The 26,009-nt window shown below is 45.9% G+C and overlaps 1 long non-coding RNA gene across 1 annotated transcript in view; it reads left to right on the top strand.

Moving 5' to 3' along the window:
• The window catches only part of LOC138472947 (uncharacterized), a 206,626-nt gene extending 180,824 nt beyond the window's left edge, over positions 1-25,802 (top strand). Inside the window, exon 4 of the long non-coding RNA XR_011268699.1 lies at positions 25,724-25,802. This is a non-coding gene — a long non-coding RNA (uncharacterized lncRNA). The remainder of the gene's footprint in view (positions 1-25,723) is intronic.
• Positions 25,803-26,009: the final 207 nt, after the last annotated feature.

The following is a 26,009-nucleotide window of genomic DNA, read 5'->3' on the forward strand; positions in this document are numbered from 1 at the left end:
AATCCCGACGTACAGAGGAGTAAAGCAGGGCTGTGCCTTAGCCCGGGTGCTATATATAACTTCTACATCGCTGATCTGGATGAATTTATGAGCAATTGCAGAAGCTTTCCTCCAAAGCTGGGATCCGTGAGAATAACACACCTTTTGTATGCGGACAATCTGGCCCTGTTGGACTATACACCTCTGGGGCTGCAAAGGTAACTAGATCAGCTACATAAATATGCAAGACTAAATGACCTGGAAATGAATAGTAAAAAAACCAAGATCATGGTGCTGGGAGAACAAATGAACCATAATCGAAAAACCCAACATCAATGGTTTTTTAATAAAATTGAAATTGAACAAATACCTAGGGATACTGATTACCACCAGCAATAAAGACTCTGGGCCTCATTACGAGTCCGGCGGTAACCGTGGTGGTAAAACCGCCTGGTTACCGCCGGACTCGTATTATCATTCCGCCTCCGTGACTCCCGGAAATACCAGGGCATTACGACCCTGGTGTCCTGGAAATCCCGGAGGCGGAATGGTTTAAATCCCCATTCCCATTGATTCCCATAGGACTCAATGGGAATGGGGAAGTGGAAACACCGGCACCATCTCGTGATGGTGCTGGTGTTTCCACGTCTGCCTGCAGGCGGGAGGTGTTCAACCCGCCAGGTCAGACCTGGCGGGAAGATCACCTCCCACCTGCAGGATTAGGGATCGGGCGGTCCGGAATTAACAGTGGCGGCGGGTTTAACGCCACTGTTAATTCCGGACCGCCCGACCTGTAATGAGGCCCTCCAAGTCGTTTGGGCAACATCTAAAAAAAGCCGATATGCTGGCTGCAAAGGCTTCTATACTAAAGAGAAAGTACTGCAAATTCTCCTTGAAGCCCCTTATCAAATTTTATAATGCAAAAGTCGTCCCAGTTCTAACGTATGGGGCAGAATTCTTTGCGGGACTTACGCCTACACTTTGGCCTCGAATGGAGGGGGCCATCTGGGAAAAATTGCTGGGGCTGCATTGGTCAATCCCAATTCAGGTGGTGCGAAAAGAGCTCAGGTTATGCTCACTCATAACAGCAACGCATTGGAAATTGCTGAGCCTGTTTCGCAAATGTAACTGCCCGAACCCGCCTTATATGATTGAGGGGATCAAAAAGGTGCTAAGATCAGAGTCCATTAAACATCTGAACATCTGGGGATCCTATGCCATCAAACTTCTTGAAGATTCATCCTGTACAATGGAGACTCTGGTGACGAACCCTACCAGTGTGAAAACAAAATTAAGGGACACGGACTGGATTCAAAGGAGGTGGGAAAATTAAAATTACATACACAGCTGGCAATGGAGATACGGAAACAAGGTACAACCATGCCGTACCTAAAGAAATGCCCGAATTGCAAAATAAGGGCCACCTTCATGAGGCTGCGACTTAATCTGTGCCAGACCAATGAAATTATATCAGCTCGAAATAAACTCAATAAAGGAAGATTCTGTAAGGACCCAGAAATGAAAGAAAATCTTTACCATCTCTTTTTGGTCTGTTCTTATTTCATCAAGGATAGAACAGACCATTTTGGACAGTATGCTGCCAAATTCAGGACGCTATCCGAGGATGGCTGGTGGCAACGTATGATTGGCGGTCATCAAACGTCATTGGTGATAGCAGTTGTTCAATTCTACAGGAGAGTGCTGGAACCAAATCTGATGAGGATCAAAAGTCCAAAAGAAACAGAAATATTGGCTAAGCCCTGAGGACCAAAGGGCTGAGGACTTCACTGTTTGGCTCTGGCGAGTGTCTCTATCAGGAAGAGAGGAGAAGTAGAGACTGAGGTGCGTTTGCCTGTACCTTTAATAACTGACCAAGTCACCCGACCCCGGTCACCTGGTACTAAAGGCCTCCTCTGCCGCCCTTGCGGCGCTAAGCCCTGAGGACCAAAGGGCTGAGGACTTCACTGTTTGGCTGTTTGGCGAGTGGGCGCAAGGCGTTTGCCCTGCTGCGCTCCGCAAATGATGGATCCAGCCAATCTCATTTCAAGGACCCGAGCCCAAGTAAAGCGCATGGCCAATTTAGAGGATCCCCCTGCAAAACGAGCATGACAACAACAGGTGAGCCAATATTTTTCATGTGGGTCAGTGACTGAAAACACAGAAATATCTGGAGATCCAACAGTGGTGACGGTAAAAAATGTTTTTGAACCTTTTAGATCAGAGGAGTGCTCCTCTCCTACTTGTGATGCATTAGTGCCTTCTGTTCATCCAGAAACACCCCGTTCCACTGCCTCGTTGCTCCCCCCCATTCTCCCAATATCACTCAGCCAGCTGAGGACTTGATTCAGTCTCCAACGGCAAGCACAACAAGTACGACAAGTATAATTAACAAGGCTGCCAACGACATTGATCATGACTTACCAGCTGGCGAGGCCTCTGTGCCGGGGTCGTCATGTGGGGGTTGGGGGGCAGTGTTGGTGGCCGTGGTGCCGGGTTGCAGGGAGGTTGCTGTGGAGCGGGCACGGGAAACTGCAATACTGACCGTGGCCGCGGCCGCTACTGATGACACTGGTGGGCGGGGTCAGGATGTAAGTGCGGCGTCCATGAGCGAGTACGGCATCGCCTCAGAAGCCTCTGAAGCCTCTGAAGCCATGCAGCGCTAGTTGGACTTGGCTGATGCGCGTCTAATCAGCCGATCGCTTGCCCACTCTGAGTCGGTGTGGCGGCTGAAAGCTGTGTCCCGTGGAAAATGCCACGTTGGATCTGAAGACAACTTAGAAGTAAGTGCAATCCTTGATTCTCCCAGGGCCGGAAACTCACACTCAAACAGAATGTTAAGTGTTGATCAACGCGAGGCTCCTGCCTCCATACAGAAAACCCCCACCCCTACCCTTGATGCAAATTTAATGGATCTTCATCTTAAAGCATCCATTTCTAACACAGCATTACAAAGTGAATGCGAGCAGAGGGATGTAGTGGAAGGCACATCGAATATTGACAAAAGAAATTCTTTGGAGGTGGTGTCCTCTGTATTACAAAAGCTGATCAACCTAAACAAATCCTGCTCATGTAAACGGATAGCCGTATCTACCCCAGTTTAGGACTTGATACATAAAGCCCACCAGAAAAGGCACTGTATTAATGTCACTGATGTAAATCGAGATATATGGGAATCCGGCAACTACAAAAGACTCAAGTCATGAGAAATTGTGTCTTCTGATGGTTCAGTACAGTCACAAGAGGGAAAGGTGGCTGACTCCCAGAAAAGATTGCCTGCCCATCATGATGTAGGGCCTGATCTTAGGATGAGAAGCCAAATCAAATTAAGTCAATCTTCAAATTGTGAGGACTCGTCAGATGACCCTACTACAAGGGACTCTTTTCTTGTCGAACATCCATTTCCAAAAATTAGTTTTCGGTTTGCACGAGCCGCACGTGAGTCACAGGGGAAAGCTGGAGGTGGGTGCCCAGCCCCTTGCGTACACGGGCCCTCAAATGACCTCCTAATAGCCCTAACATCTGCAATGGCAATCTCTCTTACTGTTTCACCAAGTTGTACGAAACACTAAATGAAAATGTGAAGGATGTCACGACTTAATTGGCTATAATGAACTCAAAATTGATGCACCTAGAAGTAATGCATGGTGCACAAAGGACCAAACAAGAAGAGGTGAATCAGAAATATACTGGCGGGCATAGAATCAGCTAACGATGCTAAACGGAATGACATGATTGATAATAAATTGTTTGCAGAGGTTGCGAAGAAAGCACTGTCTCTTTTTCGCAAATCACACACAGAACAAAGGGATGAGGAGCTGGGCAATGTTGGCAACATGAAAGACTTGGTAACGAAAGATCAGTCTCCTCTCTTACAAGTTCCATCCAACACTGCTAACTCAGCCATGAAGACTGATTGCCAAATGCAGCCATTTCAACTCGTTAACCAGACTCCCCACCCCATCATGCTATCCGAAAGTCTTGTAACATAAGTGATTGACTTATCCAATGTAGGGCCTAAGGTCGCCTCTCCTTTGGCGGTAATCGAGGTGGAAAATTTGAAGAACCTCAGTGAGACACAGAGTAAAAGGGATGGACAGCCTAACTTACTCGAAATGTCATTTAATACAGCATTTCTGCAAGCTAAAAATGCATTAAATCCAGCCTTACTGGACTCTCAAAAGGCTGCTGGCTCATTTCCTCCTTTGAAAGTAGTGGATCAGGCTTCTGGTCTGAATGAGGTGCCTGTTGTTATTACAAAGTCTGCAGGCCTATTTTCCATTTTTGGAAGTTTAGATGCTGAAGCTCAAACTAAATCAAAGGTGGACGCTAAAAAAAATCCCCCCCAAATAAAAAAGCAAAAGAACATGCCAGCCCGCACAAAATATCAACAAAAAGGAGCCCGAAAATTCCTTCGCAACATCAATATGTTTCAACTTGTCGATAAAGCAATCACTACCAGTTTGAAATTAGCTGACACCATCAAGGAGAACAAAATAACCCAACTAGACACAGGGTGAAATATTCTGAAAGTTGCGGAAACTCCGCTAAACGAAGAAGAATTAGCGACTCATGATGAACTAATGGAACTATCAACCCATGAAGACCCTATGGAGGTGGCAGTGGAATTTGTGAAAGCCCCTCTCGAAGTTCCTTGCACTCAAAATGTCGCCCTATTGCCAACAAACTCAAAATCGATCAGTGAGCTTAAGAATTCGGTAAAAGAGCCACTAAACTCCAAACTGAGTATGCTGAAAAAGATTCAAGTATCACCAACCAACACATTACGAGATATCAGTGACAGGTTATGTGAGTTAGTTCCTTTTGTTGTAGAGGGAAGGGATGGGGGCCTAGAGCCTAGGAGCCCGGAGTTCATCACGTTACAAGCAAAATGGGAAAGACAGAGGACAAACTTGCAGATGATGCACCAGGATGTTGGTGGTCCATGTCTGCGGCTTTTGAATGGGGTGAACTTTGCAAGAGGAAATGTAGAGCATGTGGCGGCCGTTTCGGCTGTCAAAGTATCTATGTCCCAGAAATTTGACCTCCATCAGTCAGAGACGTTGGTGCAAAATCAGAAGACTAGGAACCGTCAGGTCACAGCCCGAACCGAGGAACCGACTCCTTTGATTAAACTAATGCTGGAGAGGCTGGAAGGCAGTGACAAACTAATCTTGAACAGAACAAACGTGTTAAGACTGCTCCATCATATACCTCGGCTGCGATCCCTTGGTTCGAAAGATTTGAAAATTGTCGAATTCCCAGACGATCTGTGTACCGATAAGGTGATTCTGCACGTAAACTCTGATATAATTGCGAATGTAATCTTGGATGCAGACGAAGAGTTGTTGTTGCTGGGTTTCGATACTTACAAAGTAATGGAACCTGAAGGGCGCAAAAAAGTGGAGATGAAAGATGGACCAGGCGAAGCATGGCTTACTCAAAAGGGTAATTCAAAGTCATTGGAGATCTCGCAAAAGTCTACAGTAATCGAACAAAATAAGCAGGAACAGTCTGGTCAGAACGGACCAGCACTTAAAGTTCGACAACCCGCTCTCACCCCCTCAAAGTGTAGTTGCTGTTGATCAGGACGTGATAACCAGAACAAGTCCAATGGCGAAAATTCAAATTACCATAAATAACGGTGGCCCAGCCGACCACTCCTCTTCCATGAAAACAAGCAGCCTAATGGAACAAGACTCTATGCAAGAATGGAATTGGATGGCCTTGGCTTTGAACGCTAATACTCACAGCTAATGTTCGAAGACTAGCGCGGTTCAGGAATGCTCTTTCGCTTCATGGAACACGCGCGGCTTCATACATCTCCTAAATAACGATTGGCTACATGACTTACAACTGATCTGTCTTCAAGAAACTTGGGTGTGCGATTTGCCAGTGATCTCAGAATTTGAATATGCTCTGAACCCAGCCATTAAGGCTGAGAAGGGGCGTCCATTAGTAGGACTCTTAACGATGATCAAATGGTCCTCAGGCTACCGGTTGCTGAATTCAAAGAACTTTACACCCTACATCCAAGTTTGTGAAATACGAAAATCCATTGATACACCTAAAGCGCTCAATGTGATCCACATAATCAATTTATATTGGAACCATCGATTGACCGGGACATATCCATTCATCGATCAGGTCACCTCAATAATCGATAACCTGCTAGTGTCAAGCAGTGGAAGTGGCTTGATAGTTTGTGGTGATCTAAATATTCACTTTTTCAAACCACAGAGTTTCACCAAAGGACAATTAGCTAAAACCTGGTCAGAAGAAATGAATGCAAGAGGTCTTTCAATGCTAAACGGCTGTACCCAAGGGGACATTCCGGCGAAGCCTACGTGGCAGCGTGAAGGCCAAAGCTCTATCATCGATTATATCTTTGCCTCTGATACGATGCATGCGAGGATAAAGACCATGAAAATTCTTATAATGGTCAACAGTGATCACGAAATTATAGAATTAAAATTTCAAGATCTAAGAGGCGTGCAAAGCCAAAAATGGGGCACAAAAGTTCTGGTGGAGTCAAATCGCCTACTTGTGAAGCTGGAGGAACATGAGGTGGCCAATATATGCTCCCAATTCAAGTCTACGCCAGAGGAGATTGAATATGTGCCTATATTGTCGCAATTTAAAGCCAAAAATACTGGACTGAAAAATTGGTAATTTCGGAAAAAACACCGTTTTCACCTAACGGTGATGCAGCGCAAAAGAACGATGAGAGCTGAAATCCGGAAAAACAATCAAGGCCCAAAGGAAGAAATAACTGCAAGAAACAAAGTAACCAAACAGTCCTATAAAAATTGTATTAAAAGCCATTGATTTGTACTACACCAGAATGATGCTGAGGCTATGTTGAAGACTCTAACTAATAAGAACAGTGGCGAGTTCTGGCGAACCATTAATGGCATGCAAACACCACAAGAGGCATTGCAAGTATGCCTGGTTCCAGAAATCGAGTGGGTACATCATTTTACCGCCCTATATTACAAAAATCTTGCTCCTAACTTGGCAACATCTAACCTAGCATCATGGAATTTACACTTTACAAGGGAAGATATCCGTGAGGTAATTATGAGAGTGAAAATCTCTGGGGCGCCGGGCCACGACGGCTTGTCGAACTTTATGATCAAACAGTTTCCTGATCTTTGGGCTGACCTGTGTTTCGATCTATTTGCAAGAATCAACTCGCAAAAACAAGTGCCAACTTCATGGAAGACAGGGATAGTAGTGCCGATCTTCAAGAAAGGAAATAGATCATCACTGAAAAACTATCGTCCGGTGGCCCTGCTTGATGTACTGGGTAAGATTTACGTGTCTTTGCTGCAAACAAAACTGATCACCTGGGCCAAAACAGCTAAAAGAGTGGACGAAAGACAAGCGGATTTCGTGAAATTTGTTGGGTGTTCTCTGAACCTGCTTATTCTAAATCTACTGAAAATGGAAGCCCTAACAAGAAAGTGTATCTTGCCTTTGTTGACTTTTCTATGGCATTTGACATGATTGATCGTGAAGCGTTGTGGCAAAAAATGGAAGTGTGGGGTTGCCCGGCAGGTTTGCTTGCGGCAATTAAAGAACTCCACACAGACACTTCAATTGCTATTCGGCTAGATCAATCAGGTTCCCTGTCAGATCAAATTAAGACGCACAAAGAGGTTAAACAGGGATGCCCGTTGGCAGCTGCAATTTTTAGTTTTTTCATTTCCGACATTGGTGAAGCGATACAATCTGTGAGAGCTTTTCCACCTAAGCTCAACTCAGCAAAGATAAGCTGACTGTTGTACGCCGACGATCTGGTAATCTTAGATTTAACCCCGATTGGCCTTCAACGCAAACTCGATGCAGTGCAAAAATATGTGAGCATGAACAATTTGAAGATAAACACAGCAAAGACTGAAATACTGGAGTTTGACAACTTAAAAACAAGCCAAAAGCCACAGGGACGCAAAATACGTGTGGTCATTAGATCAAGATCATCTATGTATCACAAAAAGCGTAAAGTACCTGGGTATGATTCTGAACTCCAGCATCTGTGATGAGCCTTGGGTGGCTGAATCCAAGAGGAAATGCGGTCAGCTGGCATGTCAAGGAGTTGTGATACACAGAAAATTTGTGCGTTTTTCAATGCGACCACTGCAAAATTTTTACGAACAGAAAGTTGTCCCGATCCTGTCTTATAGTGCGGAAAATGCCTTTGGATGCCCGTTGAATCACTGGGCTTCACTGGAACATACGTTCTGGACCAAGGCATTAAGCCTACCAATCGGAATTTCAACAGCCTGCATAAGGTATGAACTCGCCTTAATTTCGCTGCATGCCCGGATCTACTGGAACCAACTAGCTTTGTTTCGAAAATCCAGAGCAGAGGAAGGAATTTTCCAATTTAAGATCTTTCACAGTGTGTCAGCTAGAGGCCCAGACATTCTATCTCAATGGGTGAAACGATGCGAAGATCTCTTACTAATCAATAACATCAGCTTGGAAACTCTCCACTCAAATCCTACGGCAGCTAAAGTGATGATTTGGCGCGACGATTGGATCACTACATGTAGTGAGTGCCATTCTGCAAGCGCTATGAAAGAATCTCCTGCCGAAGCAAGAGGCTACAATGTACTTCAAAAATATCTGATTCGATTTCCATATTCAAAAGCCAGTAGACTATTCATGTTATTCCAGCTAAATGCGATTAAAACCAAGGAGCGGACCAGCCATTGAGTCACACCGTTTCGCCGTTGGCAACTACGGCGTCATTGGTCCCTGTGTGGGGTTCTGTTTTCAGGAGAAACGGGGAAAACAAGAACAACCAGTGTCAACGGTCTAGTCGTTGCACGTTGTCATCAAGATCACATGACTGATCATCTGACCCCTTTTAAGGAATCCGGAACTCTGTTCCGATGCGTCGCTACTACTATTAGTGGTGCTCTGTAAGTTCGCTCGCGAATAGAAACTACCCAAGTCCAACTGCTTTCTCTAATTTCTTTCCTGTATTAACGTTCCCTTGTTTTGCTCCTTTCCCTTCCCTTTCTTCCAGCAGCCTCGAGAACTCCCTCGTACCGACTAGCCGAGCCGATCGCTCTGCTCTCTGGATAGGGCAACCCGTCCGCCTAGCAGAAGTAAGTGCATTCCTAGGTTAGAACAGGTTCTCCCTTCTTCCTTCTATTCGGACTTACCATTCTTCCCTTTTCAGTCACATTCCTCTGTGTTGGACTCTCCCCCCGTAAACGGCCGGAGAAGTTACATTCCCAAGGTTGTCACGTTTCCAGACCCGACGTTAGTATCAGACTTGATACCTGCATTTCATGTACTATTTACTCAGTCTCCTTTCTCCCACTCACCTGTGCCTCTCATAATATAGATCTCCTGTTCACGCTGCTACCTAAGGAACGAGGGACCCCAAGTTCCACCATTTCCGAAGCAAGTGATCATCCTCAGCAAGATGAAGGATTCCTGTCATCCAGGGTTTTTTTCCCCAGAGGGTTTCCCTGGGATTCGTGTTCTCCCCTACCAATTCTTATTATTTGGTACAGGGGGGGAGCAGGAGTTTCGGGGGGATCCTTCCGACGACCGTTGCAGCTCCAGATCCATTGACACCCGAACAGGTTAGTGTTTTTCCACTACAGAATTCAATTTGAGATTTCCTAGGCTTCTGGCTGGCATTTCCTAACGGAGTATTTACTCTAGGGGTTACAGATAGCGACGCCAGGTAAAGCTAATCCGGTCGGGTGTCGGTACTATGGAGCAACAAATGCAACAGTTAATGACGGCTATGCAGTCTATGCCGTTAGAATTGTAAGCTATTAAGCAAGACAATGCCCAATTAAGACAACAAGTGACACATGCCTTTTCTGAGACCCCCCCAGTTTCATTAAACATGGGCAAGTTCGATGGGGATCGTCATGAACCTAAGGAATTTCTAGATAGTTGCACAGTACAATTTACATTTAAACCTCGATTATTTCCAACTGAAAAAGACAAGGTGGGATTTCTCATTTCTCATCTCTCGGGTCCGGCCTTAGCCTGGGCGACTCCTTTGGTTACCTCGGGGAATGCAGTATTGGATTCCTACCCCGCTTTCGTGAATAGCCTGAGATCAATGTTTAGTCGTCAGGAGATATCAGTGTCAATACAAGAGAAACTTCTTGATCTAGGACAAGGTAATAAGGACCTTCTCTGGTACATCACTCAGTTTAAACAGTTGTCTTCAGAACTAGGATCGCCGGATGATGGTCTTCTCACATTGTTCCGCCGAGGTCTTTCTGGGGAACTGAAGGATGAGGTTTCCAAAGTTCCACGTCCCGCCAACCTGGCTGACATGATTACTTTGTCCATGCAAATTGAGTACCGACTTCTTGAAAGAGCACATGAAAGAAAAAAGTCTAAAGGAAGTCGAACTCATTCTGATCTACTGCCCAGTTTTGTTAAGACCCCTTCTGGAGAAGAACCCATGCAGATTGGGTCCATCAAGGGCCCGTTAACTAACACAGAAAGACAACGACAGAAGACATTGGGCCTCTGTATGTATTGTGGCTCCTCATCGCATATATTGCGTGATTGTCCTACAGTTCCACCACGCAGACCCAAGCCACAGGTGGTGGGAAACGACAAAACCCTGCCGTACAGGGAACCACGGTAGGGGTATCAGATCAGAGTTCCCCACATATTTTTGGGCTGTCTCCGGATTCACCGATATGCAACCATTCAATGATTGTATTAGCTATTACCTTCAGTCTCCCGGGGAAGATAATACAAAACATTCCTGCTCTGCTCGACTGCGGGGCAGCGAGTAACTTTTTGGATGATCAGTGGGCGGCCACTCATGGCATCGCAAGGACACTTAAGACTTGTTCCACCCCAATCCAGAGTGTGGATGGTAGTCCCTTGGTTTCCGGACCGATTACAGAACATACCCATCCTGTGTTGTGTCTAATTGCTTCACATAAGGAGAGTCTAACTTTCGATCTGATTAAGGCGGCACACTTCCCGGTTATTTTAGGACTCCCTTGGCTTCGTACCCACAATCCATATATCAATTGGACGGCTGGAACGATTTTCTTAGGTTCAGAATATTGCTTAGTCCATTGCATTTCCCAAGAAGCAGTCGGTATACAGATCCCTCCAGAAACCACTCAGATCCCCATAACTTCTTCTATTAATCAGTTGAATACTGTGCCTGAGTGTCATCAGCCTTTCCACAAAGTCTTTTCGAAACCCTTATTTCCCTCCTTACCACCGCACCGTCGTGATGATTGTCACATCCCTCTCCTCCCGGAACAACCTCTCCCATTCGGCCGAATGTATGTCCTTTCCCAAAAGGAAAAGAAGGCTCTCAGAGAATATCTCCAGGCAAATCTTCGGAACGGACTCATAACTGAATCTAAATCCCCTGCGGGGGCTTCGCTTTTTTTTATCCCGAAGAAGGATTCAGAAGAATTGCGCCCTTGCATCGATTATCGAGGACTAAACAGAATTACTATTCCCGATAAATACCCGATGCCACTGATTAAAGACATCTTGGAAGCAGTTTGAGGGGCAGAAATATACACCAAACTGGATCTTCGGGGGGCTTACCATCTTATTCGCATCGCCCCCGGAGACGAATGGAAGACAGCGTTTCGCACCCCCTTTGGTCACTATCAGTACCAAGTGATGCCCTTTGGACTAATAAACGCACCAGCAGTGTTCCAAAGATTTATGGATCATTTGTTCTCGGACATCCTTCTTCACTTCGTAATCATTTATTTGGACGACATTCTGGTGTTTTCTACCAACAAGAAAGACCATATTCGTCACGTCAATATCGTCCTGGAACGTCTTCAAGCTAATCACCTATATTGCAAGGTCGAGAAATGTGAATTTCATCAATATCAGATTACTTACCTGGGATTTGTGTTATCAGCCAACGGTGTCTCCATGGATCATCGAAAAGTTTCTGCTGTTCTAGACTGGCCCTCTCCCAATTCTGTAAAAGAAGTCCAACGCTTTCTAGGTTTTGCCAACTTCTATCATAAGTTTATTCCTTGTTACTCCGAGGCTGTTCTACCTATCACTAGATTACTCAAGAAAAGCGTACGTTTCAAGTGGGATGAAGCAGCACAACAGGCTTTCCTTAACCTGAAAGAGCTTTTTACTTCAGCATCTATTTTAGTAACTCCTGATCAGAATCGCCCCTTTATTGTTGAGACAGACGCTTCTCATCATGCCCTAGGGGCTGTATTGTTGCAAACTTCTAGATCTGGCGAAGAAAGACCTGTGGCCTATCTCTCGAAGACTTTCACCAGCTCCGAAGAGAATTATTCGGTGCTCGAAAAAGAGCTTCTGGCCATCAAGAAGGCCTTTGAGGAATGGCGACATCTGTTATTGGGATCTCCTTTTCCCATTGTGGTTCGTACAGACCATCAAAACCTAAAGGTGCTTCAACAGGCCCAAACCACCAACAGTAGGCAAGCAAGATGGGCACACTTTTTCACTCCCCTACAGGATTGAATTCACCTTTATACCAGGGAGTCAGAATCTTCGAGCGGATGCTCTATCCCGTAAGAATCCCCATTCTACAAGATTCTGTTCGGAAAAGATGTTTCCACATGCTCGATTCATATCCAGTGTTGTGGATTTTCTCCAGACCCTAAAAACCGAAACTACAAATTAACGACAATTGTGCGAAGAACTGGCTAGATCCTACCACCTAACTTGGAACCAAGGTTTATATTTTCATGATGGTCAAGTACTCATTCCCACGTATCCCTTACAAGTAGAAGTGCTTCGGATGTGTCATGACACCCGGGCAGCTGGTCATCGAGGTATTCAAACTACCCTCAAGTTGATTCAAAGACACTTCTGGTGGCCTACGTTGTTATAGGACGTCACGGATTATGTTAATGCTTGCAGCATCTGCATCCAATCCAAGACTGTACAGTCCCCTCCTTTCGGTTTAATGGCATGCATGCCCATACCAGAAAAACCATGGCAATTCATCTCTACTGATTTCATTGTAGACCTTCCTCCTTCGTCGCAAAGTACCACTATTATGGTCACCGTGGATTATTTCACCAAGATGGCGCATTTCACCCCTTTACCTAAACTTCCAGGAACGGCTCAGATGGCTAAGATCTTCATCTCTGAAATATTTGCAAGACATGGGGCCTCATTCCGAGTATGGCGGTAAGGGATAGCGGCCACCGGTAATGAGACCAGTGACGGTAATCCCTTACCGCCATACTCCGAGTTCCCTTTGCGCCCTCGCCCTTAACGCCTGCTTTGAGCAGGTGTTAAAGTCGAGGGCGCAAAGGGGCCTCCAAGCCAATAACGGTGACCGTAATGAACGGTCACCGTTATTTGCATCTTCCCTATTCCCATTGAGCCCTATGGGGGCTCATTTGGGAATGGGGAAGAGCCTTGGTGAATGGGGAATTACCGCCCCGCCAACCTTGGAATGGGGTGGTAATTCCGCTATCCACCAAGGCGCTGCCGGTCCGGGTACGGCGTCAACCAAGGCGTTAATAGCGCCATTGGTTAGCGCCGTACTCGGAATGAGGCCCATGGTCTTCCAGACAAGATCATTTCCGATAGAGGCCCCCAATACATATCGGGTTTCTGGAAAGGGATATGTCAAGCTTTAAACATTGAAAGAGCTCTGAGTTCAGGATATCACCCCATACCAACGGGCAGACGGAACGTTTGAACCAGACTTTAGAGTGCTATCTCCGCTGTTTTGGGTCGGCAGCTCAAGACAACTGGGTTGAACTCTTACCCTTTGCAGAGTTTGTCTATAATAATGCCAAGCATGCAGCTCTGAAGACCAGCCCCTTCTACTACTCATATGGTTATCACCCTTCATTTCTTCAGTCTCCTTCTGCAACCTCTTCTCAATTCCCAGGGGTGGACAGCTTGATAGCCGATATCTGTAACGCTCACCTGATTCTCGCAGAGGCGCCGGTCTTGACTGGGCGACTACCGTATCTTCAAAGGTGATGTGTAGCACCCGGTTGGCTCTTTGGGCTGGACCTCTGTGCACTGTATGCCTGACGTGTAGAGTAAGATGTCTGCAGATAGAAAATATGGGGTTAATGAACTGGGGTTATTGGGGTGTCCCTATCTCTTTCCTCTTCTCCTCTCCTGTAGACCCCCAAAGGTTAACGCTCTCACCTTAGGTAAGTGAATGCCGAGCTCTCCATCTGCCTCGGGGCAGGGTGCTGTAACCAGTTTCTTCACTGGATAGGTAGCGCAGGCCTCTTGACTTCAGAGGACTGCTGTCCGTCGTTTACTGCACGAACGGTAAGTTTCGAGTCGTTCAAATGTCTTTAAAGTCTTTAGTAATGATGTCTCTTGTTTTGCAGGGTTCCGGCGATGGCGGATGACGGGCTGAAGTGAGTTGAAGATGGAGCCCGTGTGATGAATAGAAGCGCCTGGAAGCACGTAAGTAAGCGCTTGTTGCCTGCTTCACGATGCGCTCTAACTGTCTTTTTATTTTGCAGGTACGAGTTCGGAGCGGCTGCAGGGTGCCGGAATACCCACTGGATTAGATGTGGAAAGGAGTAATGGCACGTGAGTATTAAAGTTCCCCAATGTCTTTAAACGCACCTTGTTTTGTCTTTCAGATGCGGGATGCAGCGCCGAAGGCCTCCGGAGCGTGCAAAGAGTTGGTAAGCTTTTGTCTTTCAGATGCCGGAATGCAGTGTGAAGACCTCTGGAGCGCACGAAGAGTAGGTAAGCTTTTGCCTTTCAGATGCCGGAATGCTAACCTGTTCTTTCTTGTCTTTATAGGTGTTGCTGAAGACTGTATTCAGGATGGTAAGCCTTTGCCTTTCAGATGCCGGAATGCTAACCTGTTCTTTCTTGTCTTTATAGGTGTTGCTGAAGACTGGATTCAGGATGGTAAGCCTTTTTCCTTAGGCCCAGGACCGGATGCAGAAGACACGATGAGCGTTCTGCTGCAGAGGTTGCAGAATAACGCAAAGCAAGATTCATCCACCGGGTGTGGTTTAAATAGCCTCCTGTAGTGCTTAGGTGTCTCCTTCCACAGCCACGCCTAAGTAAGAAAAGAGTTCCTTGTAAGAAAAGAGTTCCTGCCTTCCAGAAGAGTTCCAGTGTTCTGAATCTAGGGAGTGGCTCCAGCCCCACCCAACAGGAAAAGTAGTTCCAAACAGAAGAGGATCAGAGGCTCAACTGGCAGGCAAGTAAGCAGCATGGTCTGCTGAAGGTAAGTCCACCCAAGCATTATGAGCCCGGCGCTTCCAGCGCTGGGACTGGGCATATTTATGAGCCTGGTGCCACTGGCGCCAGGACTGGGTCCAAAAGGTCCCAATTGGGACTGGTTGGCACTCGGAACCTGGGTTATGGATCTGCTTCCAAGGGAGTTGGGAAAACCCTGACCTTTTGGAAGCAGAGATCATGACAGTACCCCCCCTCAAGGCCCCTCCCAAACCGGGCTTCTCCGGGGGTTTTGGCTTGTCAGGAAATGTTCGGTGAAATCTTTTGATTAGGCGAGGAGCGTGGACATATTCAGCAGGTTCCCAGGATCTCTCTTGGGGGCCGTAGCCTTTCCAGTCAATTAGGTAGAATAGTTTCGATTTGGAGATCTTGGAGTCCAGAATGCTTTTGACTTCAAACTCGAGTTCTCCATCCACTAGGATAGGTTTTGGAGATTTGGTTAGTCGGGTTTGAGGTTGCACAGGTTTTAATAGAGAGACGTGGAAGACCGGATGTATCTTCATGTGCGGGGGCAAGTCCAACTTGACCGCTACTGGGTTTACTATGGTAGTGATGGAATAGGGACCAAGGTATCTTGGGTTGAATGTGCGTGGCCCTTTTAGAGATAGATATTTGGTGGATAACCAGACTTGATCCCCTACTTGATAGTGAGGGGCTTCCTTCCGATGTTGATCTGCTCCTTTCTTGTATTGTTCTTTAGCCCTTTGAAGGTGAGAAACAGCTTCCTTAAAGGCTTGGGTGATTGTAGAATGCAGGTAGTCTACTGCTAGTGTTTCAAGATCTTGGAGGGGATCCAACTCCGAGGTTCGAGGGTGACTGCCGTACAAAAGAAAAAACGGGGTTTTCCCAGTTCCCGAATGGACAGAGTTATTGTAGGCATACTCGGCTATCCAAAGGATATCTTTCCAAGTTTTTTCAGTTTGTTGCAGCATGCAGCGTAAATACTGTTCCAGAGTTTGATTGGTCCTCTCGGTTTGTCCGTCGGTCTGAGGGTGGTGACTGGTCGATAGTCTCACATCAATTTGAGCCGACCGACAGCAACTTCGCCAAAAATGAGAAATAAATTGACTACCTCGATCCGAAATTAGAACCGAAGGAAAACCGTGCAGTCGGACGATGTTTTCGAGAAATTCTCGGGCCAGAGTTGCTGCTGTTGGCAAGCCTTTGAGCGGAATGAAATGCGCCATCTTGGAGAATAAGTCCACGATTACTAGAATCGTATTGTATCCGGAGCATGGAGGTAGATCGGTGATGAAGTCCATAGAAAGCGTATGCCAAGGGCAAGGTGGGATGTCAATAGGGCGTAAGAGGCCTGCTGGTCTTTCCTTTTGACTCTTGTTTTGGGCGCATACTCCACAGGACATTATAAAGTCTCTGATATCTTTTTTCCAAGACGGCCACCAGAAGTAGCGCTTGATCTTTTCTGAGGTCTTGGCTATACCGGGATGACCTTCCATTAAAGAGTCGTGATAACAAGAGATTACTTTTTTCTGTAAATCTGTGCTGGGTAGGTATAATCGTTCTTGGAAATACAATAAGTTGTCCTTTACTGCAAAGTCCTTTCCCTGCAGATGCCAATTCTGTATGTCTGCTGGAGTTACAAGTTGCCTGGCTTTATCCTTAACTTCCTCTATGGATTCTGTGGCGATTACACCCAGAATTCTTTGTTCGGGAATGATTGGTACAGGTTTAGGGTTGACCAAGTGTTCTTCCACTCCCATCCGAGAAAGGGCATCGGCTTTACCGTTCTTTGTACCAGGTCGATAGGTAATTATGAAGTCAAACTCGGCAAAGAATAATGCCCAACGGAGTTGTCTAGAGGATTGGGCTTTTGCGGTCTTCAAATATTGCAGGTTTCGGTGATCCGTAATCACAGTAACGGTGTGTCGGGCCCCCAGCAGATAATGCCGCCAAGCCTTAAAGGCAGACTTGATAGCCAGAAGTTCCTTGTCAGTAATCGTGTAATTGATTTCAGGAGGCGAGAATTTCCGGGACCAAAATGCCACGGGATGCAACTGATTGGTTACCGGGTCCTTTTGTGATAGAACTGCCCCCATGGCAAGGCTTGAAGCATCAGTTTCCACGATTTAGGGGAGTTCGGGGCGAGGGTGTTTTAAGATTGGTGCGGAGATAAATTTAGTCTTCAAATCCTGGAAAGCTTGTTCCGCCTCGGTAGACCATTCAAAACGTTTGTTTTTCTTTAACAAGGCAGTGATGGGCTGGACTATTCGAGAGAATTCGGGGATAAACCTGCGGTAAAAGTTAGCAAAGCCTAACATGCTTTGCACACCTTTTACGGAGGATGGTGATGGCCATTTGAGAACTGCATCGACCTTCTTTGAATCCATACGCACTCCGCCAGGTGATAATATGAATCCCAAGAATTCAACTTCAGTCACGTTGAAAACACATTTTTCCAACTTAGCGAAAAGTTTGTGTTGACGCAATCTTTCGAGGACCATTTTCACGTGTTTCCGATGTTCAGATTCCGATGAAGAATAAACGAGGATGTCGTCAATGTAAACAACAACACATACATCTATGAGCTCTCTGAGGACATCGTTCATAAAATATTGAAAGGCGGCCGGGGCATTGCAAAGTCCGAAGGGCATGACCTGATATTCAAATAGCCCATACTTGGTGCGGAAGGCCGTCTTCCATTCATCGCCCTCTTTTACTCGTACCAAGTGGTAAGCTCCTCTAAGATCCAGCTTTGTATATATGCATGCTTTTCTGACTTGGTCCAGGAGTTCAGGGATCAAAGGTAACGGATCTCTATTCTTAACGGTGATCTGGTTCAGGGAGCGATAATCGATACAAGTTCTAAGGTCTCCTTCCTTTTTCGGAACGAAGAACAAAGCTGAAGAAGCAGGGGACTTGGAAGGACGAATAAACCCATTTGCCAGGTATTGATCCAGGTATTGTCGAAGGTGAAGGTTCTCAGGCTCGGTGAGGGCATAAATTCTACTACAAGGAGGAGTAGATCCAGGTATCAGGTCTATCTGGCAGTCATAAGACCTATGAGGAGGTAGAGAGTTAGCCTGATCCTTCCGGAAAACATCTTGGTATTCTAGGTATTCGGGAGGTAACTGGGGAGTCTCTGAAGAAATTGCGGCTAGTGCAACACCAGGTGGAGGGTGACAAGTAGAGACACATTCTGGAAACTGGACCGTTCTTGCTCGCCAATCGATCAGAGGATTGTGTTTCTCTAACCAAGGTATTCCTAGAATAATCTGAAACTGAGGGGCCTTGATCACATCGAACACGATCTTCTCATGGTGTCCATCTTGACTTACTAGCGTCACCTCTTGAGTGGTATGCGTTACTGGCCCGGAGGCTATCTCCGTACCATCCACCGTAGTAATGACGTCCTTTACAGCCTTGGGACAAAGAGTTAGATTCATCCTCAAAACCATTTCATGATCCACATAATTGCCGATGGCACCGCTGTCGACGTAAGCTTCAATTGCATGTAATCGATCCGGATTATCAGGGCTAATGAGGACCATAGGTATCACGAAATGCGAGGTCACGGAACTGGTTTTCACGCTCGGCAAGAGGACCTCTATTCTTGTCGGGCGAGGTCGTTTCCCTGCTCAGAGTTTGTAACTTCGGTAACTGCAGCTCCTACTGCCTTCTTGGCAGGTTTCACCGGACAGTCTCGAAGAAAGTGCCCTGAGTTTCCGCAATATAGGCATAATTGCAACTGTTTCCTCCTTTACCGCTCCCTTTGTGTTAGAGGACCTTTCAGACCCCCTATTTGCATGGGTTCCCCGGAGTCTACTCCTTTGGAAGGAGTTGGCGGTTTGGAAAATACTCGAGCATCACACTTGGAATGATCGGCCTTCCTGTTCTGCAGCCTGTGATCTATTTGAACGACCAAGTCTATATAATCCAAACAGTCTTGTGGGGGATTCACTACTTGGGCTAAAACGTCTTTGAGCTCTCCACGTAGACCTCTATAAAACAGCGTAATCCTTTTGTCCTCAGGCCATTGAGTTTCCACTATTAGTCTATTGAAAGATGCAATATAAGCCAAAAGGTCTTGATTACCCTGTCGCAACGAAAGAAGCTCATTGTCCAAGGCCTGCCCCTGTGAATGTCTTGCGAACAGTTTTTCCATACTAAGCTGAAAGGCTTGAAAATCATGGAGAACCGGATCATCTTGATTAACTAGAGGGATCGACCAGTCTGCCGCATTGCCACTAAGGTACGAAAGTACAAAAGCTACTTTTGCTTGATCAGTTGGAAAGGCTGCTGGCCGGCATAAGAAGTGCAACCGGCACTGATTGATAAATACTGCAAACCTCTTTGGGTCACCAGAAAATCGTTCGGGCGGAGCCAGAGGTACATTCCCAGGTAGGTTGATCTGCACTGGATTCATAGAGGATGTTGAAGGAAGATTTGCCCCTGATGCGGGTAACGGGGTCTGTCCGGCTTGTGACTGTAGCACTTGTCTAGCAAGATTGTCTGTTCTCTCCTTGGAAATAATTAGTTCCCTTCTTAGAGCATTCGTTTCCTGACGAGCTGCATGCACTTCTGCCCTTAGTTCCCCAAGTAACCGGGCTAGGGGGTCAGTATCCGAGGTTTCCATAGCGCCTGGGCGAGAGTTTTGCGGTAGGCTTTGCGTTCTGTAACGCTCACCTGATTCTCGCAGAGGCGCCGGTCTTGACTGGGCGACTACCGTATCTTCAAAGGTGATGTGTAGCACCCGGTTGGCTCTTTGGGCTGGACCTCTGTGCACTGTATGCCTGACGTGTAGAGTAAGATGTCTGCAGATAGAAAATATGGGGTTAATGAACTGGGGTTATTGGGGTGTCCCTATCTCTTTCCTCTTCTCCTCTCCTGTAGACCCCCAAAGGTTAACGCTCTCACCTTAGGTAAGTGAATGCCCAGCTCTCCATCTGCCTCGGGGCAGGGTGCTGTAACCAGTTTCTTCACTGGATAGGTAGCGCAGGCCTCTTGACTTCAGAGGACTGCTGTCCGTCGTTTACTGCACGAACGGTAAGTTTCGAGTCGTTCAAATGTCTTTAAAGTCTTTAGTAATGATGTCTCTTGTTTTGCAGGGTTCCGGCGATGGCGGATGACGGGCTGAAGTGAGTTGAAGATGGAGCCCGTGTGATGAATAGAAGCGCCTGGAAGCACGTAAGTAAGCGCTTGTTGCCTGCTTCACGATGCGCTCTAACTGTCTTTTTATTTTGCAGGTACGAGTTCGGAGCGGCTGCAGGGTGCCGGAATACCCACTGGATTAGATGTGGAAAGAAGTAATGGCACGTGAGTATTAAAGTTCCCCAATGTCTTTAAACGCACCTTGTTTTGTCTTTCAGATGCGGGATGCAGCGCCGAAGGCCTCCGGAGCGTGCGAAGAGTTGGTAAGCTTTTGTCTTTCAGATGCTGGAATGCAGTGTGAAGACCTCTGGAGCGCACGAAGAGTAGGTAAGCTTTTGCCTTTCAGATGCCGGAATGCTAACCTGTTCTTTCTTGTCTTTATAGGTGTTGCTGAAGACTGTATTCAGGATGGTAAGCCTTTTTCCTTAGGCCCAGGACCGGATGCAGAAGACACGATGAGCGTTCTGCTGCAGAGGTTGCAGAATAACGCAAAGCAAGATTCATCCACCGGGTGTGGTTTAAATAGCCTCCTGTAGTGCTTAGGTGTCTCCTTCCACAGCCACGCCTAAGTAAGAAAAGAGTTCCTGGTAAGAAAAGAGTTCCTGCCTTCCAGAAGAGTTCCAGTGTTCTGAATCTAGGGAGTGGCTCCAGCCCCACCCAACAGGAAAAGTAGTTCCAAACAGAAGAGGATCAGAGGCTCAACTGGCAGGCAAGTAAGCAGCATGGTCTGCTGAAGGTAAGTCCACCCAAGCATTATGAGCCCGGCGCTTCCAGCGCTGGGACTGGGCATATTTATGAGCCTGGTGCCACTGGCGCCAGGACTGGGTCCAAAAGGTCCCAATTGGGACTGGTTGGCACTCGGAACCTGGGTTATGGATCTGCTTCCAAGGGAGTTGGGAAAACCCTGACCTTTTGGATGCAGATATCATGACAATATCCAAGAAGGCCATCGGACAGCTCGCGTGGCTTTGCAAGCAGCGCAGGAGCGTGCCAAGAAGAATGCAGATAGACACCGGAGAATTGCACCGATTCTTAATCCCGGGACTAAGGTTTGGTTGGCCTCTCGCTTTTTGCCTAGATACCTGATTCCTTCCAAACTGTCTCAGAGATTTTTTGGTCCCTTTGAAGTCTTGGAACAGGTAGGATCTTTAGCAGTACGGTTATCCTTGCCGCCTTCTTGGTCTCGTATCCATCCTGTTTTTCACGTCTCTCAGATCAGGCTGGATGTACCAGACCGTTTCTCCCGGTCCAGCAGTCATCTGCCTCCTCCTATCCTGACTGCATCAGGTCCTTAGTATGAAGTTGCAGATATTTGTGACTCTAGATATCGCCGAGGTAGTCTCCAGTTTCTGGTGGATTGGAAGGGGTATTCCCCTTCTGAACGGACTTGGGAACCCGCATCTGGAGTACATGCTCCTCTGTTGGTACGTCGATTCTTTCGACTTCACCCGGGTAAACCGGGTTCTCCCCCCTTGAGGAGGGGGCATACTGTCACATCGTTTCGCCGTTGGCAACTACGGCGTCATTGGTCCCTGTGTGGGGTTCTGTTTCCAGGAGAAACGGGGAAAACAAGAAGAACCAGTGTCAACGGTCTAGTCATTGCACGTGGTCATCAAGATCATGTGACTGATCATCTGACCCCTTTTAAGGAATCCGGAACTCTGTTCCGATGCGTCGCTACTACTATTAGTGGTGCTCCGTTAGTTCGCTCGCGAATAGAAACTACCCAAGTCCAACTGCTTTCTCTAATTTCTGTCCTGTATTAACATTGCCTTGTTTCGCTCCTTTCCCTTCCCTTTCTTCCAGCAGCCTCGAGAACTCCCTCGTCCCGACTAGCCGAGCCGATCGCTCTGCTCTCTGGATAGGGCAACCCGTCCGCCTAGCGGAAGTAAGTGCATTCCTAAGTTAGAACAGGTTCTCCCTTCTTCCTTCTATTCGGACTTACCATTCTTCCCTTTTCAGTCACATTCCTCTGTGTTGGACTCTCCCCCCGTAAACGGCCGGAGAAGTTACATTCCCAAGGTTGTCACGTTTCCAGACCCGACGTTAGTATCAGACTTGATACCTGCATTTCATGTACTATCTCCTCAGTCTCCTTTCTCCCACTCACCTGTGCCTCTCATAATATAGATCTCCTGTTCACGCTGCTACCTAAGGAACGAGGGACCCCAAGTTCCACCATTTCCGAAGCAAGTGATCATCCTCAGCAAGACGAAGGATTCCTGTCATCCAGGGTTGTTTTCCCCAGAGGGTTTTCCTGGGATTCGTGTTCTCCCCTACCAATTCTTATTATTTGGTACAGGGGGGAGCAGGATTTTCGGGGGGATCCTTCCGACGACCGTTGCAGCTCCAGATCCATTGACACCCGAACAGGTTAGTGTTTTTCCACTACGGAATTCAATTTGAGATTTCCTAGGCTTCTGGCTGGCATTTCCTAACCAAGTATTTACTCTAGGGGTTACACATTGGGCTTGTAACGTAGGTTCAAATCTCACTTGTCGCTTTTGCAACCAAGAGCTGGAATCCCTTAAGCATTTTGTGCTTTTCTGTCCGGAACTAAAGGATGTAAGATCAATTCATCTGGCCCAGTGGTATGATGACCATCAGACCGTGTGCGCGGATGAATGGTGGCAGAGAATGTGGAACGGATTGGACATGAAACTAATTATGCCCCTGACTTCCTTCTTGGCCGTAATTGAAGAGAGATTAAAAAATGTAATTTAACGGCCGCCAGCATAAGATGTCAAGTAAACTTAAGGACAATTTAGTAATGCTAAAGACTGGGTTATGTGAAGTCTTCTGTAATAACTTGACATGGGACGTGAGAAGGGAAGAGGATAGTTGGGGCTAATAATATTAATGCGTAACTTGTTGTTTTGTCTTGTTTGTGTAACATTTTAAAGGTTTGAATTTAAACCAATAAAATAAAAAAAAAATATTGGCTTAAACACCTAACTGTACTTAATCGACGTAGTGCAACTAATGTCAAAGGACTAAGTTATCCAGTTCCTAGATAACTACCCCGATGAGACAAATGAAGAAGAAGGGAAACAGAATAAACTAACTAGAGATGACCGCCTTTGGGAAATAATTTTGTATTTAGCTAAAATGTTTAATTGTAACATAAAATACAAATAAATAAATTAAAAAATAAAAATTATGTAGTTACCTTGCTCTGCTTTCTCTAGTGAAATGCTCTTTTATTTTACGAGTCCCGCAGACTCAGGCTTTTATTACGGTGATGGGAGATGAGTGTCCAAAATGGCTGCGCACCAACGCCATGTTGTTTTAGCTCGCATTTCGCACAAGCATTACAGATCCTCCATCTAACTGGAGATTCATAAATAATCAACTCTCCCTCTGGATCAAAATCTACTAGCGGAACTCCTGCCACTTGCTTGTGTAATTTTGCCACGCCACGCATCCCAGTCTTGGCTTGATCTTGGATATACATTTCCATTTAATGACGCTAGCCTCCTGTGCATGCCCAATTCGGTGTGTTTTGGGGGAACTCAATACCCATTGCATAATTGGGATTTCAGGTCGGATCAATACATCATGACCCGCTGTCATTGGTTCAGTATCTATTAGTGCCCAATAACATGCTAACAATTGCTTCTCAAAGGTGGTATATCTGTCACCAGCATCGGGGAACTTTCTACTCCAAAATCCTAAAGGCACTCGTTTTCGGTCCTGTTTCTGCCACAAGCTCCAGTTGGTATAGGCATCCTGTACTGAAACATATAACTTCACCTCTCCGCCCCGTAATGGCCATAAATCAATTTCTGAATGGTTTCTTTAGCTAATTGGAACACTTTTTCTTGCTCCTCATCCCATTCGAAATTGAATTTCTTTTGTGTCACAGATGTGGTATATGTTGTCGCCAAAATCCAAATAACCCAATAAACTGTTGAGCCTGTTTCTTAGTTCTCGAAGTAAAAAACTCAAGGATCTTTTGCTTGGCTTTTGGCACCATTTCACAATGTTCATTATGCCACTGTATTCCCAGGAAAATCACGGTCTCTGCCGGTATTTGGGTTTTAGTTTCATTAATCTACCACCCCTCTTTTCATAAACCGTCCATGATAAGATCTAGGTGTACTCGCACACTATTCTCATCCTTACCTTGAATCAATATGTCATCAAAACAGTGCACAATTTTTACATCCGTTTTGCATGGACTTTTGTCTATGTGTTCTGCCACCAGCCGGTGACAGATTGTCGAACTATGCATATAACCCATTGGTAAATGTTTGAACGCATACTGTCTCCCATTCCAGGAAAATGGAAACTGTTCCTGACATTCGTCAACAATTGGTACGGTGAAGAAGACATTAACTAAAACTCTGCATACCAAGTTTCCTCAAATTTCTGTACATTTTCAATCAATGTCACTGCATCCAGTAATGCTGGTACTAGCAGAGGAGTGTGTTTATTTAACTTGCGATAATCACCGGTCATTCTGAAGCTACCGTCCGGTTTCTTGACAGGCCAGATGGGATTGTTCCAAGCCGTGGTTATTGAACGCAACACATCGGCTTCTACGTACCCTTTAATGGTTTCCGAAATCTCTTTGCGACCCCCGGGAATTCTATATTGTTTCATCAACACTCTTTTTGTGGCCATTGTAACCTGCACATGGGGCATTTTTAATTGTCCCACAATCACGGGGATACACGTGAAAGCACGCACTCCAAATTGATAAAGTGTACCACTTAACCCCAGGGTAAAGCCTTCTAGAATGTCAAATCCAATAATATATTCGGGAAGAGGAACGATCAACACTTAATAGGTGTCCCTTTTTAAAGTACCAATTTTTATGTCAATTTTTGTCTGAACAGCAGGGGTCTTTTTTGCGCTCTAACCCTGTGATCGGAAAGTGTCTTCCCTTAAATCTTGAGGGATTTCCCTGTATCAATGAGGCCTCCGCCCCGGTATCAATTAAGGCACAAACCTCTATTTCCGGATTGCTAAAATAATTTCACTTTTACATGATGCCGTCTGTCTACCTTAGCATGGGTTGTTATTACCAGAGTTTGACCCTCATCCTGATTGTCAGTAGATGCAACATTGCAGTTGTGAAACCAAGGTGAAATACTGCAGTAGAAAAGTGATTGTTCTCATGGTAAAACAAGCAGACTTGTAGTTGTTGTTGTAGAAGTAGCAGTACTAAGAAGTCATCCTGACAAATATACAATTTTGAATGTTGAATTCATAATTCCAGGAATTCTAACTGTGTATCGTTGACAGTGTGGATATTTTCTTTTGAACTGCGGCAAATCTTCCTATGGGATTGACAAAGCATTGTGTCCATTGGGGCTATTCTGTTTGAACTGGAAAGTGGAAAAACGTCACTGAAAAGAGGAGATTTGTTGCCAGTGGAACTTTTGCTGATGAACTTTTATTTTTACTTTCTAACTTTCAGAACTGAGTTAAGACATTCGTTCCAAGGTTGGGCATTTTGTTGAAGTGACTTTAAATCCTGCGGAAGGAGAATCAACCAGGTTATTAGAAGGTAATTTCGGAAATGTTTATGTAGTTCATGTTTTAAAAAAATATATTTTATTCGTTTTTGATACAAAAAATAAAACATTACACAACACTGCTAAAAGCAGGGTCCACCATTGTCTCCACATGTCGGATCAGACTACTCATACACCCAACCCTCCTCCCCCTGCCTCCCAACGCCCCCTCCCCTTTTGCCTGCGATA

This window comes from Ambystoma mexicanum, chromosome 8 (assembly GCF_040938575.1).
Source record: "Ambystoma mexicanum isolate Mex_15411 chromosome 8, UKY_AmexF1_1, whole genome shotgun sequence".
NCBI classification, from domain to species: domain Eukaryota; kingdom Metazoa; phylum Chordata; class Amphibia; order Caudata; family Ambystomatidae; genus Ambystoma; species Ambystoma mexicanum.